The sequence below is a fragment of the Pteropus vampyrus genome, unplaced genomic scaffold (assembly GCF_000151845.1).
Source record: "Pteropus vampyrus isolate Shadow unplaced genomic scaffold, Pvam_2.0 Scaffold149, whole genome shotgun sequence".
NCBI lineage: Eukaryota > Metazoa > Chordata > Mammalia > Chiroptera > Pteropodidae > Pteropus > Pteropus vampyrus.
Window position 1 is genome coordinate 3552373 of NW_011888930.1, and position 12451 is coordinate 3564823.

Sequence of the window (12451 nt, forward strand, 5' to 3'; positions counted from 1 at the left end):
CCAAAGCTCGGTGAGCAGCAGGAGACTGGGGTGCAGAGCCCAATGGGCACACCGACCATATAGCTTTGTGAGCTATGATAAAGACTTTGGACTTTCTTCTTAGTGAGAGGGGTAACCATTGGAGATTTCTGAGAAAAGGGATGACATAATCTGACACATGTAACTAAAGATCACAGGCTACTGGGTGAAGAAGAGACTTCCTACAGGGTTAATTCAGATTATTTATATCGGAAGCTAACTCTGAGTCACTATTAAATAATTAAATACTTCCTACCTCTGTCCTTTCTCTTTCCCACTCTGCTTTTATAGAGTCACTCCTGACATAGAGTCAGGCTGGAAAAGCTGCCTTTGTAATTTAGGGGACCATTTTGTTTCAGAATCTGGGGCCAGAATGGTACACCTAAGAAAAGCAGGCAGGTTCTAAACTGACGTAAAATTTTAGGAATTATCGTAATGGAGACATTTGCAATTCTTTCTACATTGTACAGGCAGTTTTCTAAAAGTAGAGATTCAAGGCAGAGGTCCCTTTCAGAACATAGACATTCATTTCTCTGGGGGCAGTATCGGGTCCCTCAGGCATCTAAAGGCAGCATCGAGTAGCAGGCGAGTTGCCTTGCAAGGACAGTAATGAAGGAAAACTCCCCATGTTCAGTTGGGGAATGATGGAAAGCTAATGTGGCTGCCTTCCAGGTCTAACAGGTGTGCGAGGGGAACGCCAAAGAACTGAGCTAAATGAAGAAAGTCCAATTATAAGAGACAACTGAAGAAAAGAAGCCACATTGTTTTCCACTGAATTAGCTTAGGGCCACAAAGCTAGAAGCCTTGAAGTTGCTTTTAGCATGAGAAAGTTCTAATGACAAAGGGTTTACTTGTGCCTACGTGGCCGAAGGTATGTTTGTGTGTACTTTTTAAACCAAACATCTACAGTATTGTTTGCTTATAGATACAGTTCAACCAGAATCAAATAGGATTGTTTTTTAAAACTGCTTTTGCACTTTCTCAAACCCTTAAAGCATGCAGCCCTTGTGAGTTCTATAAGAACGTTTCTTACTTCTGCCAGAGGCTCCATGTTCTCAACTCTGGTACATACTAAAATCACCTACGAATTTTTAAAAATGTGTTGCCCCATCAAGAGAAAGAGAAGACAAGCTACAGACTGGGAGAAAATATTTACAAAAGTCATATCTGATAAAGGATTGTTATCTAAAATATACAAAGAACTCTTAAAACTCAACAATTAAAAAAAAAAAAATAAACAATCTGATTAAGAAATAAGCAGAAGGCCTGAACAGACACCTCACCAAAAAAGATATAGATATACAGATGGCAAATAAGCATGTAAAAAGATGCTCTGCATCATATGCCATCAGGGAAAAGCAAATTAAAACAATAAAGAAATACTGCTACATGCTTAGTAGAATGGCCAAAATCCAGAATCCTGACACCAAATGCTGGTGAGCTTGTGGAGAAATATGAACTCTCATTTCTTGCCAGTGGGAATACAAAAGGATACAGCCACTTTGCAAGACAGTCAAGCAGTTTCTTTCAAAAGTAAACATACTTACCATATGATCTAACAATTGTTCTCCTTGATATATACCCAAATGAGTTGAAAACTTATACCCAACAAAAACCTGCACATGGATGTTTATAGCAGCCTTATTTATAATTGCCAAAACTTGGAAACAATCCAAATGGTCCTGCAACATGTGAATGGATAAGTAAACTGGTACTTCTAGACAATGAAATATTATTCAGCACTAAAAAGAAAAGAACTATCAATCTATCAATCCATGAAAAGACATGAAAGAATCTTAAATAGGTATTACTAAATGAAAGAAGCATCGGAAAAGGCTACATACTGTATGAGTCCAACTAAATGACATTTGGAAAAAACAAAACTATGAAGACAGTAGAAAAATTAGTGATTGCCAAGGGTTGGCAGGGAGATAGGCAGAACTCAGAGGATTTTTAGGGCAGTGAAAATGTATGATACTACACTGTTGGAGACATATATGGCATTTGTTATATACGTTTGCCCAAATTATAGAATGTACAACAACAAGAGTGAACTGTAATGTAAACCATGGACTTCTAGTGATAATGATGTGTCAATACAGGTTCATCGATTATTACAAATGTCCCCTCTGGTGCAGGATGTTGATAGTGGGAGAAGCTGTGCATATGTGGGAGCAAGGGGTACATGGGAGCTCTCTGTACTTTCTGCTCAATTTTGCTATGAACCTGAAACTGCTCTGAAAAAATAAAGTCTGTTTTAAAAGAGGGGAAAATGATGCCGCAGACCCCATCCCCAAAGATTCTAGTTCTTCCGGTCAAGGATAGGGCCACAACTTCAGTGTGATTTTGTCAACGCTCACCAAGGGGTCCTGAAGTGCTGTTAGGCCACCATGCCAAGTAAACACGTCAACCAGGTGTTAGGCAGATAAATGACTTCTGGCCTTTGGCTTTCTCATGGAATTCTAATTAAATTAGTATTTACACAGTTTTTTGTAATTCTCCACCGAAAGGCATTCATAACTGTTTTCCCACTGTGCTACTAGCAAAATGCCATGTAATCCCTCAAATGGAGGAAATTAGGAAATTAAAATTTCAAACTACAAAATTAAGGCTGTAAGTTTGTGGTATGTATATTTATGCCTTAAAACTACATCTACATTTCTTTTTGTCCTCATCCCCCTCTAAGGCTTAAAACTATTTATCTGCATCATAGCAGTATTTGAAGCTCTGAATAAAGTAACATGTAGTATTCTTTCTGCCATTTTACTATTAAAAAATGAAAAATATCAAAACAAAAAAAATAATGATCAATAATGATTAAGGAACAAACGTAAGAACATTAATTGATGATGGAGAGATTTTATTGGCCAGAGGAGAGGACAGTTTGTATGTTTTGATACCATCAGAGCATAAGGAGTGAACATTTTTTTCTCTTCCAATTAGCCATGTCTCCTTTAAAGGAGGAAGATCTGAGAAACAGGGTCAGATGCTGCTTTGCAAAACATTTCAATAATTTGACAACTTAGCAAGACGAGAAAATTATTTACAACTTATCTCTATGCTGTGATGTGGCTTACCTTAAGCCACTATGCTTCTTCTTCCCCTGACTAAATGCCTTCTATATGTCTATATTCTAAGGAATAGCTAAATATGGACTTTGAAACAAGTATCTTGTGTTCTCATGATAGGAGTCTTAGAGGTCATCAAAGGATCCCATTTCTAATCAAACCAAAAACAACCTGTAGGAATCATAACATTAACAATAGCTTACAGTTATTAAATACATATGTATCAGGCTTTCTGTTAAGCATTTAATATGAACAATCTCATAATCATACAATGTAAGTGTCACTTTGACCCCCCCCATTTTTCAGATTAAAGAGAGCACATTTCCTCTGGGCTGACTCCAGAGCCAGTCATCAAGGAGTCATATTGGTGGGCATCCAAGAGTGTGCAGCCTAGTACTAGACATAATTCAAAGTAGGAGAATATATGTGTTAATTCTCTTATAATAGAAATTCATGGCTATTATTAACAAGACAAGTAATAACAAGTGTTGGAGAGATTGTGGAGGAAAAAGGAACTTTCATATACTGCTGGTGGGAATGTAAATTGGTACAGCTACTATAGAAAACAGTATGGTGGTTTTCCTCAAAAAATTAAGAATAGAATTATCATATGACCAGCAGTCCTTATTTGGGGTATTTATCTCCAAATTTGAAAACATTTATCCATACAGAAATATGCACCTTGATATTCATTGCAGCATTATTCACAGTGGCCAGGACATGGAAACAACAGAAGTATCCTTCAATAGATGATTGGATAAAGGGCATGTGATACATATATACAATGGAACATTACTCAACCATAAGAAAAGATACAATGCTCCCATTCATAACAACGTGCATGGATCGAGATAATCATGCTAAGCGAAATAAATTAGACAGAAAAAGTAACCATATGATTTCACTCATGTGAGATATAAAACTGAAAGCAACAAACAAACAAAAACTCATAGACACAGACAACAGGTTTAATGGTTACCAGAGGGAAAAGAGGAGGAGCGCGAAGAAAAGGGTCAAGGGAGTCAAACATGTGACGGAAGGAGATTTGACTTTGGGTGGTGAACACACGATGCAATATACATATGACGTATTATTGAATCTCACACTTGAAACCTATATAATTTTATTAACTAATATCACCCCAATAAATTTAATTTAAAAAAAAAAAGAATTCATATCTAAAAACAAGGCTTCTTCCACCAAAGTTATATAGACTGCTGAGGCAAAAAAAAACAAAAACAAAAAATCCCTGGACTGCTAGGAATCAACCAGAAAACCAAGGCCGTGGTTCTCAAATTTATTACACATATGACTTATCTATAGAACTTTTAAAAATAAGAGGACTCTCTGGTCCCAGCTTCACAGATTCTGATTTAATTACTATAGAGTGGGGCTCAGGCACTGTGATTTTTAAGTGCTCCCCAGACAGGACCAGCTACATAATTTGCAGGGTCTATTTCAAAATAAAAACATAAGACTCTTGTTTAAAAACTAAGCATGTTAAGATGGCGACATCAGAACATTAAACCAAGTGTGGAGGCCTTTTTTTGGATGAGATCCCATAGGACTGCACAGGTCATATACCCATGAAGCTGGCCTTGCCCCTATGTGATATACTGAAAACTTCGAGAGCCATTGGACCAAGGGAGTCCCCTGGTCAGGCCCTAATCCTGTAGCTTAAGTGGCTCTGCCTCATCATCGCTGTCATCACATGGACTAAGCTGTTTGCAAGCATCATGTAGTTCTCACAAAAACATAATGAAGGAAAAATTGCAATACATCCTCATTTTTCAGATGAGCAAACTAAGGCTTTGCTAAATTAAGTATTGCACCTGGGGTTCCTGAGGAGTAAGCTGGTGGCCCTGCCTGGCTACACAGGTTCTGGATACCAAACTCTTAATCATCGCCTTCTTTGCAGCTCCTTGCGAAAGCAGTTATTTCTCTATAATCTCTGTCACTGCAGTCCTAGACACGAAGGAAGATACATGAATGGAAACAGATTCATGTCCAAAAATTCATGTCAGTTAGCTTACTCCCTTGATACACCTGAATATGTCTTTATATATTTGTATTTTGCTGTCATATTGCATATTGGCTCAAATATACATAGATATGAAAATACATAGATAAAAATATAAATCATATAAAATTTTACTTATAAAGCTTAGAAAGGGATTCTGAAGCCCCCAAAGCTATATCTTCTCTAGGTTTTCTCCTTCAAAATCCTCTCTGGGGTGGATGGTGCATACAGAGTGTGCAGGACACGCTGTGACTGAGGGATAAGATAGTTTCTTAACCTTGGCTCAGGAATTATGTGGCTTTGTTCTCTGACTTGGTGCACTCCACTTTAAAAATAAAAGGAAGATTGTGGGAACAAGCAGACACTCATCCCTGGGATCAATACATTTAATTTAGTCCTCACAGAGACTTGAGGGTGGCTCTATTTCATCATTCTATAGTACACACTTAAACATATTTGCTGAGAGGAAGCTCAGTTCATACAGCTCTCTCCCATAAAAAGATAATATACTTTCCTCCCCACTCATCATCCAAGGATGTATGTGTCACCACTGTATCTTATTATAGCTCTTTATCCCACAGCCCTGTAATCCATCATTTGTTACCATCAATTTCAGAAGTACAGGGAGACATTGAGTTCTAGTCATTTTTGCATCTTTAGCTTTTGACACAGTATCTGGCACATACTTGCTTTCAATATTTATTAAGTGAATGAATGTCAACACAAACGAATGAATACCTTCCTTTCAAAAAGAGTTAATTGTGAAACTCATACATTCAGTTGCAATATGAAAATTCTTCAAAGATTTTCTTCTCTCTTTTGATTACTTACTTCTGAAGCTACTTTCTATAACTTTTGACAGCATTTTACTTATTTTCATTTACATTCCTCCGTGGGTTCTAAATAAGTCCTTATTTTTGCAGTCATCATTAGTATTTTATGGAAATTCCTCAAAGGGTTTGTTTGCACAGCTTCAGAGAGTTATCTTGGGGACTACTATTTGTCTTAGCTTTTGGAAGGATTCTCATTCCTAGCAAAAGGCTATGGCGTTATGATACAAATTCATTACTATCCAAGCTTCGGACAGTGACTGGGGACTAGAACTATTAGGCTAGTTTTAATTTACCTTTACAATTTTTATTCTTCACTAATTATATTCTCTCATATTTTCTAATTCTTGTACTTGCCAATATAATTTCAAAAGTATTGACAGAAATTTGAATATACACTCAATCACATAGCATTTTTATTTTATGTTGATTATCCATATTCAGTTCTACTTTTTTTGCAAAGAGATTTGCATATAAAGATAATCTCTAGAATTAGCCTTCTGCTCTTCTCAGCAGTTTTCAATATGTGAGTATTGTCTAAGATAGAATCACATATCCCAAATTTAGTCTTTCTACCCAGCGGTAATATTAAACTCTAGGTTATGAATAAGATTTTTTTTTTTTTATCCCCAGGGCGCCATTAACTTCCATGTCTATGTTCATCCACTTCTGTGATTTCCCCATTCTCTCTTATTTTCTGGCCCTTCAAGATTTCCCATATTTTCCTATGAGCTTAATACAACATTTTGAAAGTGTTTCCTATGGCAGAGAGTGCTTTAAAAGTACCTTAGTCCACAATACTGCTAGAAGTAGAAGTCTTCATTCTGTGGTTTTAATTATGATCAGAATTCTGGCTATAACTCTTTCCTCCTACCCCACCTCTTCCCATTGTTTATTTGGACAACTCCTATTCATCCTTCAAAACCCAGTTTAGAAATAACTTCATATTGAAGCCTTCCTATATAGAGAGCTGATAACTCCTTCCTGTATGCTCTTTCTATAATTATACAACATATCCTTTTTTGCACTTGCCATATTATATTGTACTCTGTTTACACACCTGTTTTTCTCCCTAAACTATAAGAGTTCCTTGATGACAAAGATCGAGTCATATCTGCCTAGTAGAGTCAAGAATAGCACTTAGTCCTCTATTTGCCACATACACACGAACAAACAACCATCAAATATAGCATCTTTGAGTCTGCTTTTTCAAGTTACTGTAGAAAAATTATTTGTTCTTTTTTCTTTGAGACATAAATTCTGTTCTACAAAACAGTTTGAAATAGAGCTTTCTCCCCAACTCACCCTGAAGAACTCATGATGCTAATAACACAGATGTATTTATTGAACTTTTACTACAGGCTGTATATATTGTTTCATTCAATCCCCTGTAAGTATAGTTTCACTCACTCTTCTTTAGAATAGGATGAAATAGATATCATAAAGACTTCCCCATAAAAATGAATGAACTAAAGTTTACAGATTGTACTGTCAGTGAGTTAAGTGATCTGGGATTCATATCAGGTACGCGTGACAACAAAAGTCAGTGTTCAGCCAGTGCTGTACTTACTGCTGGGGAATGAGACCGACTTGTTGTCACAAAGAGAGGAATTTCTAACATCAAGTCCCATGTATAGTAATTTAAATGAAGTAAAGACATCACTAAGTGTTGTGTCAGAGTATTATACCAAGTCAAAAACAAACAAAAAATAACCAAAAAGATCTTATTCCACTAATTTTTTGATAATTTAGTCAACAAATAATTTTTGATCACTTACTACATGCCAACACATTTCCAGGTGCTGCAGAGACAGTGGAGAGTAAAAGAGAAATTGTTCATGACATGCTGGTGCCCAAATTCTACAAGGGAAGAGGAATAATCACCACATAAGTGAATAAACATACAATAAAATGCAATAAATATACAATATAATAGTGATAGAGCAACTATGTCACAAGATAAAGAGATTGTGACAAAGGTGTTATTTTAGATAGAACCATGAGGGAAAAATCTCTCAAATACGGTGATTTTTGAGGAAAGGCTTAAAGGAAATGAGACACTGAGCAATGGAAATATCTGGAAGAAGAATATTATAAGCAGAAGAACAACAAATTCACAAGCCCTTTGGCAAGAAAATTCTCGGCACGTGTTGAGGGAACAGCGAGAAGACCAGTGTGTCTGGAGCCCGGTGGACATCATCAGGTTCTGGAGGCTGGGGTGAAGGTCACGTGTTTTAAATTCTATGTTTAGTTTGCTAGAAGTCTTTAGAGGATCTTGAGCAGAGTTACATTTTAAAATGATCCTTCTGGCTTCTGTATGGAAAACATTATAATGATGCAAAAGCAGAAGCAGAGAGGAAACTGCCACAGCTATAACTTCTTCGAAGATGCAAGTAATGATAGTAGAGAAAGAAGTAAAGCTGACAGGTTTGCTGGAGGCAAAGGGTATTGGAGAACCTGTCAGAGCAGAGGAGCAAGACGTTACTGGGCTTAGGGTCTGGATTGTGGCTCATAATAAGTGGGAAGTGAAATGCTAAAGGACGTGTTTATAGGATATGCATCCTGTAGTCTGCCGCTAGGAGGGCAGGACCTGGAAGTGAGTACAGGCCCAGATCTTAGTGATCACAGAGTCCAAATCAGGAAGGTCGAGTTCAGCCATGACAGCCAGGAATGAACAGGGAACTGCAACAGAGAAAACACCAAAGAGTGTAAAGTTGGGCAGAAAATTAGGTAAGAGCAAGAGGGTTCAAACATTATAAAAGTAAACCTCCCTTTCTCTCTCTCTCCCCCTCCCCGCCCCCATTCTCTTATGCCAGGATTCAGATAAATAACTTGAAATTTTTTCTCATTGTAAATAAAGGGCAAGAAGCACTAATAAAGGGAGAGGCTATTGAACCCTGGAATACATGAGATGGCCAAAGAACAATAAGAGACCTTAGAGATATATATGACTGTTGCACCCCAGAAGCAACTTAATCACCCACTGGATAAGCACTGGGAAGAGACAAGTGGCTGGAAATCACAGCAGTTAAAATCATGAGCATCGGAGACCATCTTCCTGAGGGTAAATTCCGGCACTGCCCCTTAGTTGCGTGACCTTGTACAAGTTATCTCTTTGTTCTTTAATTTCATCCTTTATGCTTCAGTTTAATCCTCTGGAACACTTATCTAAAGGAGAACAAATTAAAAGAGGCAACATATGTGAAATGCTTGGAACAGTGTCTGAATCACAGGAAGTGCTATGTAAGTGGGCACTATTATTGTGAACCAAGAAGTAGATATTGGCTCCACTTATTTAAACTAGTTGAGAAGAGAAAACAAAAACAGCTCCTCTAGTGGAATCTGGGATTATCTGAAAAAGTATGAGATTTAGCATCAGAGCTCAAGTCTGCTATTACTCATTGATATAAGTTGATTCTGTGTTCTGGGATGTCTGTTAAACCTCTCAGCCTCAGTTTATTAATCTGTAAGAAAAACGTTAATACTTACCTCAAGGTTACCATGAGAATTAAATTAATGACAGGATATAAAGCATTTTACAAACTATTAAGATACAAGAAATTGAACTGTATTTTATTCTTGGATTGGAAAAGAATTATGTTCACAGAAATGAAGAAGGAAACTTTGACTCCCACCTTCCCTCAAAAGTTTGATAACATTAGTGTGATTTTATTGCAATTTGTCATCATATTGTTAATTTCTTTGTCTATAAATTTTCCTTTTGGCATATTTATCTCCCCTAAGCTCTGAGTTTATGTGCCTGTTAAATAAATCTTTCAATAGCAGCACGACTTCTCCACGTTGTTCCCAAGGGTGTGTCAATTTCCCTCTCTGTCGACTCCAGTTCAGCCATGGGGATGGGAGGAGGAAAGGCAGTCTTTGATGTCCAAGAGCTGGCCAAGTACTCCCAGCGAGGCCTGAGTGTTCTCCTTCTGAACATAAACAATTTCACAGAACGTCAATATCAGACCAGGCCATTCTGTGACCAGGATGGATCCAGACAAAAATAGCACCATTCCATAATCATGTCTGCACAGACAAAACACGAACACTGTCCCAGGCACAAAATACCAAATGTCCCCGTCTCCCAGATAATGTAAGTAACCGCAGCTGCTTTACCAATTATGGCTTAATGTTCTATTTTTCCTCCTCCTAAATAAGATTTATTAAGATACAAATTCATAGAACTACCCCTGATTCCTGACAGTATCCAATCAAAAGCAAAATCCTGCTTTTTGTAAACCTTCCCCAAATCACCTAAAATAATTCCAAATCCTATGCTAAGTATTCTCTAGTACCCTTTTACCGAGATATCCCACAGGAATTTCTCTCCCTCATCTCAATATATTATAAATTCAACTTAATGAACTATACGGGTGTGTTCCTGGTGCTATTTATCTGGAGAGGATTGGCAGGGATGCCTTCCAGTGAATGTTTAATAAGGATAGATACTCACTTTACCCCACATCTGACACCTCCACATGCACTGGAGAGAAAGTGAGAAAAAGCAAGAGATTAGAAGGCAGGCAAGTGGGGGAAAAAAATCTTCATTTATTTCTCCTAAAAGTATGTTGTAAGAGAAGACGCTTCCATCTTATGCTCTTGCATATCCGCCCCACCCCTAGGCCTCACTGAAGGCTGTTTTGAACTCCTACTCCTTGGATTTTAAGTCTGTTCTCTGACACACATTCTTCACCCTGCTCTCTCCTTGCTCAGTTTGATCTTCGTGGATAAGAATTAGCGTCCAGATCATGGCTGCCTGTCTTCCAGTTTTATAGTAGCCTTATTTTAGTTTTATTATTGCCCTCTTGGTGCTTTAATCTTGTAAGAATCTTGTCCGATTATATAGTTAAGATAGAATACTATCGTTTAAATGATTCATGCCATATACATCAAGTCACATGCATATTCTAGAATACACCCAACCTTATTGCCCTACTTTTATTTTTATCCTGGGACAAACAACGTCTTCTCATAATCTGAAATAGTAGTTCTCAAACTTTAGTGTATATCAGAATCACCTGAAAGGCTACAGCTCACATTTCTGGGCCCCACTTCTAACATTACTGATGCAGTAACTTCAGGGTGGGGCCCAAGAACTGCATTTCTAACAAGTACTCGAGTGTTGCAGATGCTGTTGGTCTGGGAACCAAACTTTGAGAATCACTGGTCTAAGAATTAAAAGAGAAGACTACTATTTCTCTACTTTACACAGACCTGTGGAGATTGAAAAATAGTCTCAAAAAGAGTTCAGGAGATCTCTATAAAATTTTTCATTTTCTGTACCTATTTTCATAATTGTGTGAAAAACATACAAACATTCTAAAACATCTGGATGACCATCTTACTGCTGACTATTGCTATACAATGTCAGTACCCACATTTATGATTATAATTACACTGACACCAATTAGTACTTCTCTGTCACTAATGGCACAAGATCAGAGGTGGACTAAATACATAAATGATGCTTTCCTATTCAGTGAAGAACAAATAAGATTACAAATATTATTTGAACAAAGATTTAGAAGTAATTTGACTAGAAAAACAAGCTAGAGGGAAAGGACTGGCTCAATTGAACTGTTCCATGGCACAAGAAAGCATACATGTGTCAAATTCGAAAGGACTTGTGTAATAGCAGTCAGAACCAGATTCTCTTCATGAATAGTGCTTCCATTTAAGAAAAACATCAGACAGATGAGAGGGGCGTTGGGAGCTGGGTGAAGAAGGTGAAAGGATTAAGAAGTACAAATTGGTTGTTACAAAATGGTCGCAGGGATGCTGGGTACTGTAGCATAGGAAATATGGTCAATAATGTTGTGGTGACTACATATGGTGCCAAATGAGTGCTGGGTTGGTCAGATGGGTCACTTCGTAGATTGTGCGGACGTCTAGTTACATGCTGTACACTTGAAACTTATATAAAACAATATTTAATGTCAACTGTAATTGAAAAATAAAGTAAAATAAAAAGAAATCACGTAAATTAGATCAACCAAAAAGAAAGAAAGAAAGAGAGAGAGAGAGAGAGAGAGAGAGAAGGAAAGAAAGATGAAAGAAAGAAAGAAAGAAAGAAAGAAAGAAAGAAAGAAAGAAAGAAAGAAAGAAAGAAAGAAAGAAAGAAAGAAAGATGAAAGAAAGAAAGAAAGAAAGAAAGAAAGAAAGAAAGAAAGAAAGAAAGAAAGAAAGAAAGAAAGAAAGAAAGAAAGAAAGAAAGAAAGAAAGAAAGAAAGAAAGAAAGAAAGAAAAGAAAAGAAAGAAAGAAAGAAAGGCATCAGCTGGCACATCAAGTTATTATTATTATGAATTGTATTACAGTGAGGTAGTGTTTGTATCCATGTAAATGAATGAATACAACCCTTTTCACTGAGATTTTTTTGGGCTTAATTTAGAAATAGCCAGAGCCTATAATCTTTTCATTTTTATCAGTCTTATCACAATCTTATCAGTCAACCTCATGGATAAACTGCAGGTTGGCCTTTGTGGAACAAAGGTAGAGCTTAAAACACCAATTA